Here is a 15,760-nt window from a genome sequence, read left to right as displayed (position 1 = left end):
ATGAGAATCTTCAAGGGGATCCTGCTGACAAAGGAGGGAAAGGTTTCATCAGGGGGTGAGGTGGTTACACTGGGTTTGGTTTTTTTGCATAATTTGAGAGAAGACATTTCTGAACATGGACCGGCTCTGGCACTTGTTGTCCTATCGTTCCTGAGGATAAATGTCACTATTTAGAAGTACATCAATTCCTTCAGTGTATTTCCAGCTGCTTCTTCTGCACATTAAGGTGCGATAATATTTCAGCTTTCAGTGAAGCCTTAAATACTTGTTTAATTGCAGAAGCCATGTTTTCCTGTAACACCTTTTCTAACACTGTTAACATTGTTGTGGTTGGCTGAAGCTCACGCTCCGTTGAGAACTGCAAGTTCACACCTCAGGCGCTGTTCTAACCCCGCAAGAGATCAATACATCAGTTTACACTGTAACCACAATCCTGATGGCCAAAAGCTGTGCAACCTTCTCTTTTTTTTTTTTTCCCCCCATTATCTTCAGAGAGTACAGGAAATTATGCCGAATGAGCCCCTTGGGTGGATGAAAAACATGCTTAAATGCCATTAGTGCTAATGACCCTCCTAGGTAGGTTCTGAGGGAGAAACATGCAAATGTTTTGTTGCTGAGATCACTGTCTTGTTCTGCCTGACCATTGCCTGTCAGGGTGGGGGAGGACGGATGCTTTACCTTTTCTTTTGGCTACATTTTGAACCAGTTGTAAAATGCAAGACATGAAAGTTTGAGAGACAAGCCTTTGAGGGGTTCTGTTCCCAGAGACTGAGCTCCTTTTGGTGCATGTTTCTGCTGCGAGACAGCCACTAGTATGAGAAACATAAAGGAAAAAATACTGAACATGCCTATTTTTAGGCAATGTCCTATCCAGATTGACGTAATATTTTGTCTAGCTTTCTGCAGAACTAAAAATAATCTCATGATGACATGGTTCTCCCCAAGCAAAGAGTCTTTCTTTCTGAACTGTTCCAAGCCCAAGGAGTTTATAACCTGCTGGAAGTTTCTAATGTGATATCTAAAACTAAGTCAATAAAACAGGTTCTCATTAAAAAAATAGACATGTAATCTTACAGATGGGCAAGAATGCCTGATAGATGTGTCTCCAGACATGCTGCTGTCAATTGTAGGCCATTAAATCATGCTTGATGCCACATATATCTCCCTGAAGTCACTAAATTGATGAGAATCATGTTGGTATCTGACTGCACACTCAGAAAATAAGCGCCCCGCGCTGAGACAGGCTAATGAGTGGTGATGAATTACCTGTGCACAGTATTCTCTGAATTCGTGCCAATGCAGTTTCAAGAAATGTTTAGTATTTGCTATCAATTATTGTATTTCTGTCTTGCTCAGGAAATACAGATGCAAACTCAATTTGGCCTATGGATGGCCAAAGGCAAGCGATAAAAATGATGTCCTGGAATGCAAAGAAATAAAGTAATGGGAGGCTGATGCCACTGAGGGTGTCACCACTTTCTGACAGCTTCTAGTTTTGGCAAAACTTGTTTCTAAAGTAACATCAAGGCATAGGTGGGTGATACTGAGAAACACAAGTGCCAGACCTGAACAACAATTAATTCACCTTGGGATAGTTTTCTTTGCCATTTTGTGATCCTTTTCTGTCGCTTTTTGAACACTAGAGTGTCTAGCTAGGTGGGTTTCTCACATAAGTACAGCAGTCTGTGCAGGGGACTAGCAGCAAAATCACACAAGTGGCAGTGATGGGCGCGGGGGGAGTCTTTTCCATGGAGACAGTAGGATCTCGCTGCTGTAGGAAGTTACAGCCATAGCTGGTGCTTCTGCACAAAGAGCACGTGGAAATCAAACTGTCACCAAAAAATGCTTCTGTAAGTGTTATAAAAGTACTGGATATGTTTGCCAACATGTCTGTGTTTACATAAAAATAAAATTGGGTAAGGCCCAGAGCGTGAGTATGTAAGGGTCACATTCAGAAAATCCAGAAGCGAAAAGGAACAGGAAGATTCTCAAGTAGTTTAGCAATGTTGAGTTTGCTTAGCACAGAGATTTGGGGTGTTTTTTTATTGTTTTGCCACTTGGTAGAATTCCTATGAGTCTGTGTTGTGTGACAGTCACCATTCTGGCTTCCACTTGAAGCATGAAAAGTGACAGGTAATGGAGAATGATCCACTTTTTGAAGTGTCTTCACATTTTAAATACAGTACTGGTTTTCTTTCTATACAAAAGGAAGTGATTTATTTCTAGTGTTATATCTCATGGTCTCTGGTACAAATATGACTATTAATGAGCTTTTGCATCAGGGGGAAGTGCAAGACTATCATGAGGTATCAGTGAAAAATAATTAAAGGATGATTATATTCGATCAGCCAGAGAGATTAATGACTCCAGGTCAACTGCAAAGGTCTCAAGATGTCGATACTTGTTCTTTTTTTAAACAATGAGAAAGGGAAAAAAACCCAACAAACAGAACACTGAACCATAAAAAAACTACTGCTGCAGTTCAAATGCTTTGTTTGTCTGTGAATAATACATGAAAATTTGGAAAATAGTCCTCTGCATAATTCTAGATTTGTGGATTTGTGATCCTCTGGGTGTTCTAGTGTTAATTTTACTTTGTTAATAATGTTGGCATAAACATTAGCATCTGAGCAGTGTGACAACAGGATGTCCTTCATCACGGGGTGTATGTCCCTGTTGTTCAGAAAATCTGAGATTTGTTTGCCACTCATCATGAGCGTTGATGTGTCATAGAGACAACCCTGCTATTGCCTCTGTGTGGTTTATCTCTGCGAATCAGCAGCACAATGTTTGCACATGTGTTATCGAATACAGTGAGACAGAAAAACACAGCCTTGTGCCCAAGGAGCTTTCCAAGCTCTGACGTACAAAAAGGCACTGGCGATCTCTTGAGAACTTCAGTATGCACGAAGACTCCGTTAATATGATCCTTTTTTTATTGAGAATGTGATGGTTTGCCACATGTTGTCAATTGTGGGTGTGTTTCCTTTGTGTTTCCTATTACTTTTTTGTTCCTGGTTGTAAAAGCTGATTCATCCCAAATGCTGGAAGAAGAGGTGAACAGCATGTGCTGCGTGAAGAAAGGTGTTACCACGCTTCAGAGTAGGCACTTTGAACTCATCCAGAGGTGAGCTGGGCAGTGAGACCACTGATCCACTGAGCCCTTGACCCTTCCAGGGGGAATACTGGTGGTATTTAGTCTGCAACACAGCTTTGGTGCTGGTGGTGTGGGTGTTTGTCTGCCCTAAGGATGAGTTAGGGCTCTGGTGTGCATGGTAACATTCTAGAACATGATTTTTTTCAACGTTTCCCGAAGCACTACTGTAAGAAGTGGCATAGAGAGCTAAAATCTCCAAGATAGATCAATAGATCTGAACATCTAGCTCACTGATGAGTTACTGACATTTTATGTCAAGCTGCTGTGAAGCCCTTTGTTCCTAAAGTTACTCATCACTTGCTTTATTTTCTATTCTGAAGTCATTTAAATGCTCCAGTGATGTGTAAGTCAGTAAGAAATGTGCTTTATTCCAGCTGCAGTGATGTTGCACCAGTCCTACTGGTGGTCATGATTGTTTATCACGAAAGGTTAGAGAATAACTCTGAAGTTCTGCTTCATCAGTGGGGTTAAAAATAGAAACATCAAAAAGCAGGGAGAATATATCCAAGAAACATGTAGAAGTATGTCTGTGTATGTGTGTTTGCATATATATATAAAGGAATCTGGGGGTTTTCTGCTTTTAATCAAAGATTTTAGTTTTTATAAGTGCCTTTAAAACACAAGTAGAGGAATTGAATCAGAGTACTACATAGTAATAAAGCTTTGACTGTAAAAAAGGTAAAAAAATAACCCCAAAATGTTTTTTGCCTTTTATTATGTTTATAGAAATAGTGACTGTCCAGATGTGATACTGATCACAAGGACGTCAATCTTTGACCCAATCTACTGCCAAAAAAAACCCAAAAAAACAAACCCAAAAAACAAACAACCCAGGAAAAAGAAGAACAGAAAACACCTTCAATACATGGAGTGGATAAAGCTCTTCTTCCCTCAGGTTTTTGCACAGATGGTCTTGGGGCAGTGCCAGGGACCTACAGGTGCAGAAGGCTTTCCCTTAGTCCTCGTTCCCTTCAAGCAGTGGTTGAACTCACAGCTCCTTGAGCCCTGGACATACATTGCTTTTTGCTTCTCACCGGATGATTTAGAAAGGTTTTTCCGGCCACCTAGAAAGCCTGTTGCTTGAAATCCCTTTAAACACTCTGTCTAATCTGTTAAGAGGTAGTCAGCTGAAGGAAAAAATGCACATGCTATAGCAAGTCTCAGAACTATTACCGACTGCTGCTGCTTCGCCCTGTAGAAGGAGATGAAGTAGCTCTGTGATGTTGCTATAGTAGCTGCAGTTCTTCTTGGGTGTCATCATGAGAGTTACAAAGGCCGGAAAGGCTTCTCCAAAGACAGGCAGTGATTAATGCAACTACATTTGTAGGCTCACAGATCTGAAAGAAACTTCAGGAGGTCTTGAAATCCATACTTCTGCCTGCAGGCAAGGTAAACTCTGCTGAAAACATTTCTTACAGCCATTTGTCTAACCTGATCTCTCCACCAGAGATGGAGATTGAGCAACGTCCCTGAATGATCTACTCCAGCACTCAGCTAATTTGTCTTTCTCTCCTCAAACCGCACGGTGCTTTCTGTCATCTGTCAGAGTTCCTCAGCTTGTGTGATGTGCTTATTTGTGAGGCTTGAACTGGAGGTAAAATAGAGTGACTCAGACCTCCTAGATGAATTTAAAATATGAAAGCAAAGAGCAAAAGAAAAGATACATTTCTTTTGCTTACAGTTAACCAAATGAGCTCTGCTTGACTGGGGAACGAGTTAAATAGAACCACTTGGCTTTCAAGTACAGTGCACCTAAAGAAATATGAGCAAATTCTGCTTCTGAAGCACACCGTGCTGAATAATTTAGGGACGCTGGGGCTGTTTATTGTACATAAAGGTATCGCAGGGGATAATATATCATTAGTTTGCATAGAGCTTGCTGTAATTTGGAATAGAATATATACTGTGCCCTAGAAGAAAATAATACGTGCTTGATGAAAATTAGCTGCCCAAGCATTAGTGGCTTTGTCAAAATAATAGATCACAAATCGAATGTGAAATTTGTGTTTCAATACAATTAAGAGACCCCATCACTAGGACTTGAGAAAGTAGTTTCTGATGCTCTGACAGTGTGGTGGCCGTAAATTAGCTGGATCATTTTCCCAGAGAACATCTAGACAGGCAAAACACATCTGCATTGCAGCATCTGGTAGCCTGCAGTATGCCGGGCACGGCAGCAGTTCTGCTCTAGTTAGGTGGGACGCAAGTGTTGTCTGCAAAGACCTGTGCAGCTCTGGGTACCTCATCAGTGTCAGCTGGCCTGCAGGCCACTTGAGGAGAGGCAGGACTCAGCAACAGGTCACATCACCCTTGTCACCTTGTCCCACTGGGGTGCTGTGTTGAGCACAGCTTGCTGTAACATTAAATTACTTCAGAGCATGTTGCTTCTGGTTTCATCTTTTTAATCAAATATTGAGCTAAAAATATTTTTATTTGTTGATAAGCAAATAATTATACACGTTTCTCTGCGCTTGTTGCTGGTGTGTTATGCTGAGGTTTTGAGTACTGGCTAGGAAGAAGAGTCATGGTTTTCCACGAGGGAAGATCGAGACACGTGATTCATCCATCTGATGTGAAATATGAAGTGAAAATGGCCCCAGTACTCCAGGCAGGGAAAATTCATTAACCAACACTTCTCATTTGTGTCAGTCAAAACTTAAGTTCCATCTTGAACTGGTTCTCGCTTCATGGCCCTTCTACTTCATTCTTGAGCGTACACTGGACTGGACCTTAAAACAGCTTTTTGCACTGTTCGTTTGATGCATCTGAGCATTGTTGAATACCGTTACTTGTAAAATGATGTGGATCTTACAAGCGGTGAGAATATTAAAATCGGTGTCCCTGGAACATTGTTTTAGTCAGAGCTTTACTGTGCCTTACAAATAGAATAATATCATGACTACAAAGTGCAGTTTTATGCAGGTGGCATCTGGTGAAAAGTCGAGTCCCTTACCTCCCAAGTCATTTTTTATCTAAGATCATCGAAACATTTCTGTAATGTTTAAGTTTGGAAATGGGATTCAAGCAGGCAGTTGGGTGCCTCTAAACTGCGAGATGCACCCAGAGTCCTGATCCTCCTTTTTGTCGAGCTGTGGTAGAAACTGGCACAGTTAAACAGGAGAGGTCAGAAGAGGTTAATTCTCAGTAGCTGTGATTCCTGGCGCCATTTGTGCACAAATTATGGGAACAGTAGAAAGTTGAGGAACTGAGAAAAGTCACTGTATGAGACCATTTCATTTTTTTTTTCCTTTAAAAAAAATCAGCAAATGGAAATGGGTTTTTTTTCCAGATAAAAATAAGTTCTGTGTTGGTTCTGAACAAGTGTGCTGTTAGTTCGGTTTTGGAAACCCAGACAAGGGTTGCTCTCAGGTGCTGCATTTAATTAGCTGGGCATATTCTAATCATATGCATTTGACAAAAATCAAACATTTTTAAAGAAAAGAATACAATGCATTAAGAAGTATTACTGCAATGTTTGAATCCAGCTGGACAGAAGTATTCTAACTAGGGAACGTGACTCCTTTATGCTGAACTGTTGAAAATACACTCTGGATAAATTGGTGCTTGGGTAATATCAAATCCTAATCTCTTTCTGTCCCCCAAGTCCGTTCCCCCTGCCTTTTTTTTTAATTCAAACTAGCTTTTATCACATTCAGAAAGGAAAATGAGTACAAAAATATTTCTTTTTAAATTCACAGAATTTTTAATTTTAATCCAAGTTCTTATCAGTCTGTTTTATAATTATTTCTAATTGCTCTAGACTCACAGAGAATATTTGAAAACCAAGAGTAGCAGCAAACTGCCAGAAGATCAAAATAGACACATATGAAAAAAAGTCTGTTTCCACGTAATTTGCATTAGTTTTGTCATGCCTTTAATGCAAATAAGTATCGCATACATACTTATGCAACCAACTCCTGCAGGAATCCAGTTGAATGACTGCCTAAACAAAGGAGAAGTGCAGGTTATGTTATCCTGGTTGCATCTGTTAGTGTCGGTGTCGCTGTTCTGCACACACTGAACCCCGACTATGTGGGTGCTAAGGTTAAAGAGCTGTCACGGGCCTTCATCCCATGGCTGCAATTACCAGATGGCTTTTTATGGTCATGAATATTTCCGACATTGGTCTGATGAAACTGATAGGGTAAGGTCTGCCATTTTTCCTGAATGAAATGAAAAATAAGGCAAGAATAGTTACTGACCAAACCTCTGCCCTGGGTTAATTAGATTTGCACGTTTTCAGACACCCTACAGCCTGGTTTTGGATGCAGCTGGAAACGACGTTGGGCCAGACGGTGTCTTTACAATGCGCAGTAAGAAAAGGTCACTCGCCAGGTGGCTCATCTAAACCATTTGGCTTGCAGGGTCTTTACTACAGGGTTTGCAGAAAAATAAATAAGTAAAAGGGATCTGCGTGTCTCTGTAAATACAGGAAAGATAAATGGCTCTTATCAGTGCTTTTTCTTCGGTCTGTTATTATAATTAATACTTCTTGTGCTTATGGGAGACTCATCAGGTTCAGTTTCTTCAACCCTGTCTTCTCTTTTCAAGTTAAATGTGAGACCTATTTGCGTCTTCCCACCCAGCTTAATGCTCCACTTTTTGTCAGCCTCGAGCACCATGAACTTCTAGCCTCTTCAGTCTTTGAACAGGTTTTATTTCTCCTCATCCCAACAGTTCATTAATGTTTAATGTTTTCAGGTGTAAAAGCACTGCCGTTTCTTTCTTCTTCACCCTGCCCTGAACCTGGTTTTGATCCCAGAAGTCAAGAGGCTTTTTAGCGTATGTGCTGGGTGGCTTTTTTTGTCCCCTTCTATTCTCTTAGATGGACTCTTAAGGAAGCAAAAGCACATCTTTCATTTCATCGTTTATTCCCTCTAGACCTTTTCAGTTTTGATCTTACTTTGAATAACAATTGGGAAGGAATATTCAAGCTCATAGTCAATGTCTAGAGGTTTAGCAAAGTTGTGTTAAAAACAGTTCAAAGTAAATCTTACGAAGCTCTCTGCTTATGCATGAGAAGTTTTGAGTTACTTCTTTAAACTCTTTAATTGCTGAAGAGACAGCTTGAGTAACCTCATCTACTCTGTGTCCTCCTGAGAGCCCAAGGAGACCAGGAGCTTTGCAAGGGGGAGAGGAAGCAGGTGAAGAGAATACAACAAAAATGTAGGAGATAGCAAGGGAATTTGAGGGTATCTGCACAGCAGAGCAGATCTTTCTGTTGCACGAGGCTAATCTAGCTGTGAATCTCTAAGGAGCTCCAGGGTGAGGAATCTCCCATCCCACTTTCCATTTGCAGGTTTTGCAGACTGTTACCATACTGCCAGGTACAAAAAGCCTGTGCAGAGATCTGCGGGAATGCCTCAGAAGCTCTCTGAGATTCCTACTAATTCTGTTGTAGGTATGGAATGCTCTGTATGTAATTTCACTGCCAGGGGAGGAAGTGTATCCCAGCGTTACACTAGTTGTGTACTTTGTTTTGCTGTGTAAACAGATTGCTACTGATAACCGTAACTTTTTAAGCAATATGGGGAAATGTTACTGTTTTTCAAGTCTTGACCTGAGACGCGTGTTTCCAGTTTTCCTCAAAGTTTTCCTGTTAAACAGAAAGGGTTTTTTTGCAGAGATCAGAGGACGTTATGAAAAAAGTTGATGATCATTCATTTCGAGTGACAGCAGTGTTGTGACTCACCCTTTTCATGGGCATCATCCCCTCCATTTATAATGGGGTTTAGAAATTGGAATGGGCTTCTGCCGACAAATGAAATATCAAGGAAATGTTGGTTTGCACAATACAGTTTTCACATAATGTAGTATTTTCCCAGAAAGTGAAGTGGCCACCTCCTAAAAATGAACTGAGGAAATGCTTTATAGTCTTATTTGGCTGTGAGCCAAAAGGTGTTTGGGTGGGAGCTTGAATATGTGTGCGTTGGAACATTTATTATTTACGGAGCCTCTGCAGCTTTGATGCATGAGATGAAACTCCCGGAGGAGTTCTATTACAGGTATTATATCTATAACGTGATGTGGTTTGTCACAACGACTGCTGCATTCACTGTAATCAGTTTATCATACTTTTGAGTACGAAACAGCGTCAGATTTGTTGGAAAGCGTACAGTGCACAAGCAAGGAAGTGAGGGTGCTGAGGACAGTGGAAACAGCACATGTAAATAAACATTTTCTGACAAACCACCTGGAGGTGTTCTCCAAGGTAGTGGAGAGAGATGCTTGACAGGTCTACAGCAGTTGTTAATCACTCACTCAAATGCTTCCTTAATTAAATTTAGTGTGTCCTCGGTTTCTGCCTGATCCCCTATGTGTCTGCACAAACCGTTTGTTCCCTTTCTCATGCCCAGGGCTGTAAGTAGACATTCAGATCAAGGCATTTAGCAACAATTTGGGAAAAGCAACTAGATTTTCAACAGACAAGGGAAGAGTAATAAATAATAATAAAGCCTATGAATCCTCTTTCCATTAGTGACAATGTCACATAAACCTGCTTAGAGAACCTTGAGCAATGTTTCATGGATGATTTATTGTATGTGTGGTTTTAGATGTTAGTTTTGAAACGTGGTACCTCCATAGATTCACCAAGCGATCGAGTAGAACAGCAGATGAATTACAGCACCATACAATGGGCAGTTCCAGTATGTCTCTTCAGCAGATTCCACAGCCTTTTCAGTCAGTGCTGGCTGCACTGGGTGGATGTGGACAGGCTGGCAGGACACTTTGTGGTAAGGGTTGGAATTATACAGCTTTGGCGATGCACTTGAAGAATATTTCCATTCTGCTGCCTACTTGTTGTTTGACTTTGGCATATGACTGTGTGTAAAAATGAACTACGAATTCTCTACACTAGAACTAGTCTACATCACATTTGCTGACAGTACCTCTGGTTTTATAAACATTTTGAAACAGTGGGGATTCCTTTTAACAGCGTGTGAGGAGGAATGTTTACACTGTGTTGCAGAGTGGGTGATAATGAATGAACTCTGGACTTTCCTCTATTTCTAGATTTAATACCCCTATTGATTTAAACATGCAGAATGCTGTTTGCTGGAAGATGACAGTTCCTCAAGCTCTCTTTAAAAGCATTGCTGTCCTGACCTCAGCTGCATTTGCTTCTGAGAGAGAGGAGTCAGCTGCTTTTTTATTCTGCCTGAAATTCAGCGCACAGAACTGTAACGGGACTGAGCAATGAGTTGTAGAGCACCTGCAGTCAGGGTGCAGGCATCTGATAGCAGGATGACTCAACCTCCCATCCCTTCAGGCCGCTGCACTTGCCTTATGTTTGACTAAGAAATAATTTGCTCGATTCTAGACAAATACACTTTCCTAACATTTACTTACGTATGTTTTATTTAAATCTTTTAGATGCATTTATATATCATTGTGATTTGCTTCAATCTACACTGTGGCTGTGCTTTAGTAACTGCTTTCCAATCGTGGGATGCAAGGCAATTGAGAGAGAAAACCAGAAATGGTTGAAAGGCTGGCTTTTAAAAAGGAGCTATTAAACAGGTTAGTCACACCCGTGAGTCATTCGAATTGACTCACGCTTACTTCTTGGTGGCGATAAATGGTCAGGTTTTCCTGTTTCCCCGCACAGCTATGAGTAATGCTGGATGATGAACCGTTACTGCTTTGGAGAATGGCTTTTCCCCGCTCTGCGCAACGCCCTGTCTGAATGTGGTTTCGCACTGGGCAGTTCGCAATGCCGTTATTTGGCCCGTTCTTTCAAAACTCTTGATTGGCTGGTTCATAACAAGCAGTGAAATCTGTGTTGAGAGATGAGTCGTGGAGAGAGACAAGCACTGGCCTCACCATCAGTCCTTAACTTGCACCATTTCTGTGGGGTTTAGTAAGAGATATTAATAGTCTATTCTGGTTTACATTAGCCCTTTTGCCAACTCCAGTGGCTGTGGCAGGAGCTTTGGGGTAGTTATACGTAATGGAGATGACCTGAGAGGAAGAGACAAAACAAGAGGGAAGCACAAATACGTCGTGAGATGGTATCTGGGTTGATGGCTTAATAGCTTGGAGCTGGGTTTGGATGTGTTGGGTTTTTTCCTTCTATATTTGTAGTGAGCGTGCATCAACACAGCTGTAGTGTGAGGCATAGCCCCAGAGCCTCTACAACCACCATTTGAGACACAAAATTAGCATAATGTATACATTGGCCAAGTGTTTTCAGCTTGGTGGCTACCTAAAATTAGTCTGAAACTGTGTAGGTGCTTAAATGTCAATTTGGGAGCCTAGATTTGGGTTAGAAAATGTGGGCTGTAGTTCTTCAAGCATCAACAAAGAGAGGGAAGCTGCTCTAGCTCTGAATATTCCCGAACATGCCTACGTTTAGACTGCAATATTCATTGCTCTTTTTTAATAGGTGCTGTCAGCTTTTTTGTTAATATAAAGACAAGACATCGCTTCCTTGTAATCTGCAGAAAAAACCAAGACGCTACTGTCACGGTTTCAAGGATAATTTATTCATTTTTCGCTGGCTCTGCTTCTGAGAATTTTCCTAAAGACACTAATTCTCTCAAAAAATGGAGCACTCACGTAGAAATGAGGCTTTCTTCTATGGTATGGTGCTGATTGGTGCTGCATGACTGCCAGATGAAAAATATCATTAAAATTAGAATGAAAACGTCTGTCTTATTTCTACCTCTCTGCTGACTAATGTAAAGCCCAAAACAATTTCCTCTTCTTTATCAAAGAGGGTCAGGGGACAGACAATTTGAGTTGGAAAATGGGATGATGTCATGAAGAACACTCGATGTACTTTACCACAAAGGATTTAAATGCCTCGAAAGGGAAAAGTAATTTTCACTGCCCTTTTGTAACAAAACTGTTGCAATACAGAGCACAAATATCTCTCCCCTACGCTTCTGATTCCTTTCAGCAGATCTATACAGGAAATACTTGAGTCACCCATAGTTTTCATTGGGAGCAAATTCATATGAGAAGAGGTCGCTTGTTCAGTGTCGGTTGTAGAGCTGCACAAGGTCATCCCAGAGAAGATTCTTGCTTTCAGAATCTTTTTTGAGCCTTAAAAGCAGCTGCTAACCTGGGATGAGAACACCTTAAAACAAATGACTGACTGAAAAAGAGAACATGGAATGCATTTTATAACAGAAGGACTGATTGCTGTCCTCTGTATGCACTGCGGCAGTTTACTGAACTAATTCTGGAGGCTTCTGTGAGACTTCCTAAGTCAGAATGAAAAGATAGCTCTTTTTCAAAGTCTCATGGAGTGGGATTTGTCCTGAGCCTTGGAAGTGGGCCTTCCCTTAGTAGCTGGAAAGCACTGCAGAGCTTGGCCCCATGAAAATCATGGGCTGTTGTGAGCACCTTTCCGTGATGCTGTGGATGGTAGATCAGTTCTAGTGTGGCTATGTCAGATCTCAGTATCTGGGACAAGAAACTCCGTTACCTAAGCAAGGGAGACGTCCCAGTGGCCCTGGAACAGGGCATGACTGCAGACATGCCTGAGCTCGGTGCTAGCTCGGGCTATTTCTTGCACAGCCGGGGAACCAAGCCAGCTCACAAGAGAGAAGCACACACGCTCCAGCAGTACGCAGTGCGGCAGGAGAATAAAAAGCCAAGAGTACAGATGGTGTGTGCTTATGTGGATGTTTCCTCGGCTTTGTAAAGAAATTAGACCCTGTGTTCCCTGTGTTTCAGTGCCTGTCACAGGTTTATCTGTTCTCCAAACAACCATTATATGAATGAAAATGTTTTTAAGTAATGAGAAGGTAAATTTGAATGTGTATGTAAGACACCTCTGTGCCATTTACTTATGTTTTCTATAAGGTTCTGGTTTTATGCCACAAAGCCGAGCGCTGTGTAACAGGATTGTGTTATTTAATTTCCGTGGAGCGCTATGTCCTGTCCTGGCTGTTTTACTGTGTTGAAACACACAATCTGCTGAGAATGTACATTTGGGTGAACCAGAATTTCCTTTGTCTTTCCCTCAATCTAGAAGCAAAACTGTTGTGCTTACTGGGAAAAACAAAGCGCAACAAATCGTGTTGAGAATTAAACATTTTCTCAAAATTTAGCAGACCAAACTTCTGTCTGTGTTGAGGAGCAATGAATCGTCCTTCGGGTGAATTAAAATAGTGGGTGGTAGGACACTAGCACCAATCGTGAGTCTGGGTGGAAATAGAAGACAAATAGAGGAGGACTCTGTGCTATGAGAAGAAATTAAAACAACAAGGGAGAAGCTGAGCAGGAGTTCACCAGTGACTGTGGCTGCTGATAGCCAGTGGCTTCTTTACAGCATTCCAGTGACAAGACAAGTGCAGGGGAATATGCTGTAAATGATGAGACTTTTCTGATGTCAGTAGATCAAGATATTGGAAAAGTTAGTGGTCTGAATCAGTGTTTTCAAATGTCATTGACCATACGTTGTAGTGAATGGAAATTCAGAAAAACAACTTGGCGGGGATAGGGGGGAAGGTGGGATTCCTTTCCATGCTTTTTTTTTTTTTTGTGGTAGAAATGAGAACAAACCTCTAGAGTTTCATAAACTCCTGCAAAAATAAATAGGTGAGCTAATGCCCGGAAGTAAAGGGACCATCCCCAGCTGCTCATCACAACCATATCTTATATTGTTTGTTGTATTTATTCTGTATTTTTTTCATCCCTTCCCATTATGTTCTCCAATATCGGTTTTATTCCTTCTGCCCAGAGCACTCTTTTCTGTCTTTTCTCCTCTCCCTGTCCAAAATTGCTTGCCACGTGGATAGCTTCTCCTCTGCGTGAGAGGTAAGAAGGCTGGAAAACAATATGCTGAATTGTCATCCGGAAATAAGTTAACTAAATGGTGGGCTTTTACCATGGCTCGGAGGGGGGTCCAGAGGGGACTCTTGGGAAGTTGGGTCTGTCTTGGGTTTGTATTTGTGTGATGCCTGCAGCAAGTTCAGAAAAGGACGTGTAAATAAACACATTACATCAATTTTGACTTAATGACATCAACTTCTCTCCTGACCCTACTTGCCCCTGGGATTTGTAAACACTCAACAAAGGAGTAACGAGATTCATATGTCTGAAGGTACTGACTGCAGCAAATGGGGTGAAAAATCTCTCTGTAGTAGTGGTTAGTCAGAATGCTCTGAATATGATCTAAAATCATAAATAGGAAAGTGGTTTGTGTTGAAGTTAAGTGGCATATAATGGCACAGTTTTACATTTCCTATCTCTAAATACTTTATACATTAATACTGCCTAATCTGTCTGTACCAGTTAGATTTTCCTGCAGTGCACCAAGCATAGAAAGAAGCAAGCAAGCTGTAAAAGAGAAATATTCAAGGACTTGAAGGATCTGTCTGGCTTTACACCCCAGAAGAATTCAGGCACATGAGATCAAAGGGGCCAACCCTTCTGGGCTATAAATACTGTCCTTGGGTGGTCTAAACAAGCATAGCTTTGCATGGACCCCCAGAGCCGCTGCCCAGCCCTCTGAGAGCAGCCATTGGTGTTTTCTGCTGGCAGTCAGAGCATGAAAATACACACACACACGCACATTTTGTATGCCAGAAAGAGGCTTAGGGAGGATCCAGTGTGAACCTGTTGTTAATGTGGCCTGCACTGTCCCTCGGACATCACCAGGACTAATCTGTGGCTGTCCTGTGGGGCAGAAGGCTGGGTGCCCTTTGAGAACACATAACTGCTGGTGGCGGAGCTCTTTGATACCGCTCAGTACAGAGGTGTTGCCTGTTTGTCACCGAGAACAAGCTGTGGCATGAGCCAGCAATTGCCCTAAGTTGGATTTGTTGGTGGTGTAGGTTTTGTTTTTTATCATTCTGGCTTCTGTGCTGCTGGGAGGATGAAGCCACAAGTGAAGTGGGAAGTGTGGAGTACCCTGGTAGTAAAAAGGACGATAGTGAGCACGATTTGCAAAGTCCCTCAGAAGTAAGTACACCACCACAGGCAGATGTGGGAAAAGGCAAGTGCTGAAGTCTTCCAGGTTGATGGTTCTGTGAATAGACGTCTGGAAGAAACATAACCGTGTTTATACACGTGTATATGTGCACACGGGTTACGCCATCAGATTCCCAGGTGGTGAGGAAGGGCTCTGCAAAGGAAAGCTGAGAAAAAAGTGTGTGCTTTCCTGTTTACTTTTGCTTTCAGAAAACAAGTAGATTACCCAGGATAATCAACATTGCTTTAGATGGCAACAGTTGTCGCCCCAAGAAACAGCCAAAAATCATGAGGGTACCTTCGTACATAGTTCGCACACGTCTTTCTTGTGTCTGGGCTTAGCAAGAATCAAAGTGTTTGGCTCCACTCATCTCTATACCCAACAGAAAAAGGCATTAACGATTCACGAATGTCCAAGCAGCTCCTTGCTTGGTTTTCCCTTTACTTTCAAATATTCAACTGCCTGAGAACGTGGTTTAGCTGAAGTTCCCCTTTCCATTCAATTCTGTATTGGAAAATGCTGCGGAAGCTGTACATTACATTACAGCCTTGATTTGGCGTTCCTGCTCTGAATTACAGTCTGGCCTCTACCTATATGATCACATTCAAATGGTTCAGCAAGAGCTGCACTCTTAGAGAAATGAGAATGTTTACTTTTAGGCGTAGTGATCTGCTGAA

The sequence above is a fragment of the Buceros rhinoceros genome, unplaced genomic scaffold (genome assembly GCF_000710305.1).
Source record: "Buceros rhinoceros silvestris isolate BGI_N320 unplaced genomic scaffold, ASM71030v1 scaffold14583, whole genome shotgun sequence".
Classification (NCBI taxonomy): domain Eukaryota; kingdom Metazoa; phylum Chordata; class Aves; order Bucerotiformes; family Bucerotidae; genus Buceros; species Buceros rhinoceros.
Note: the sequence above shows the minus strand (reverse complement) of the source record.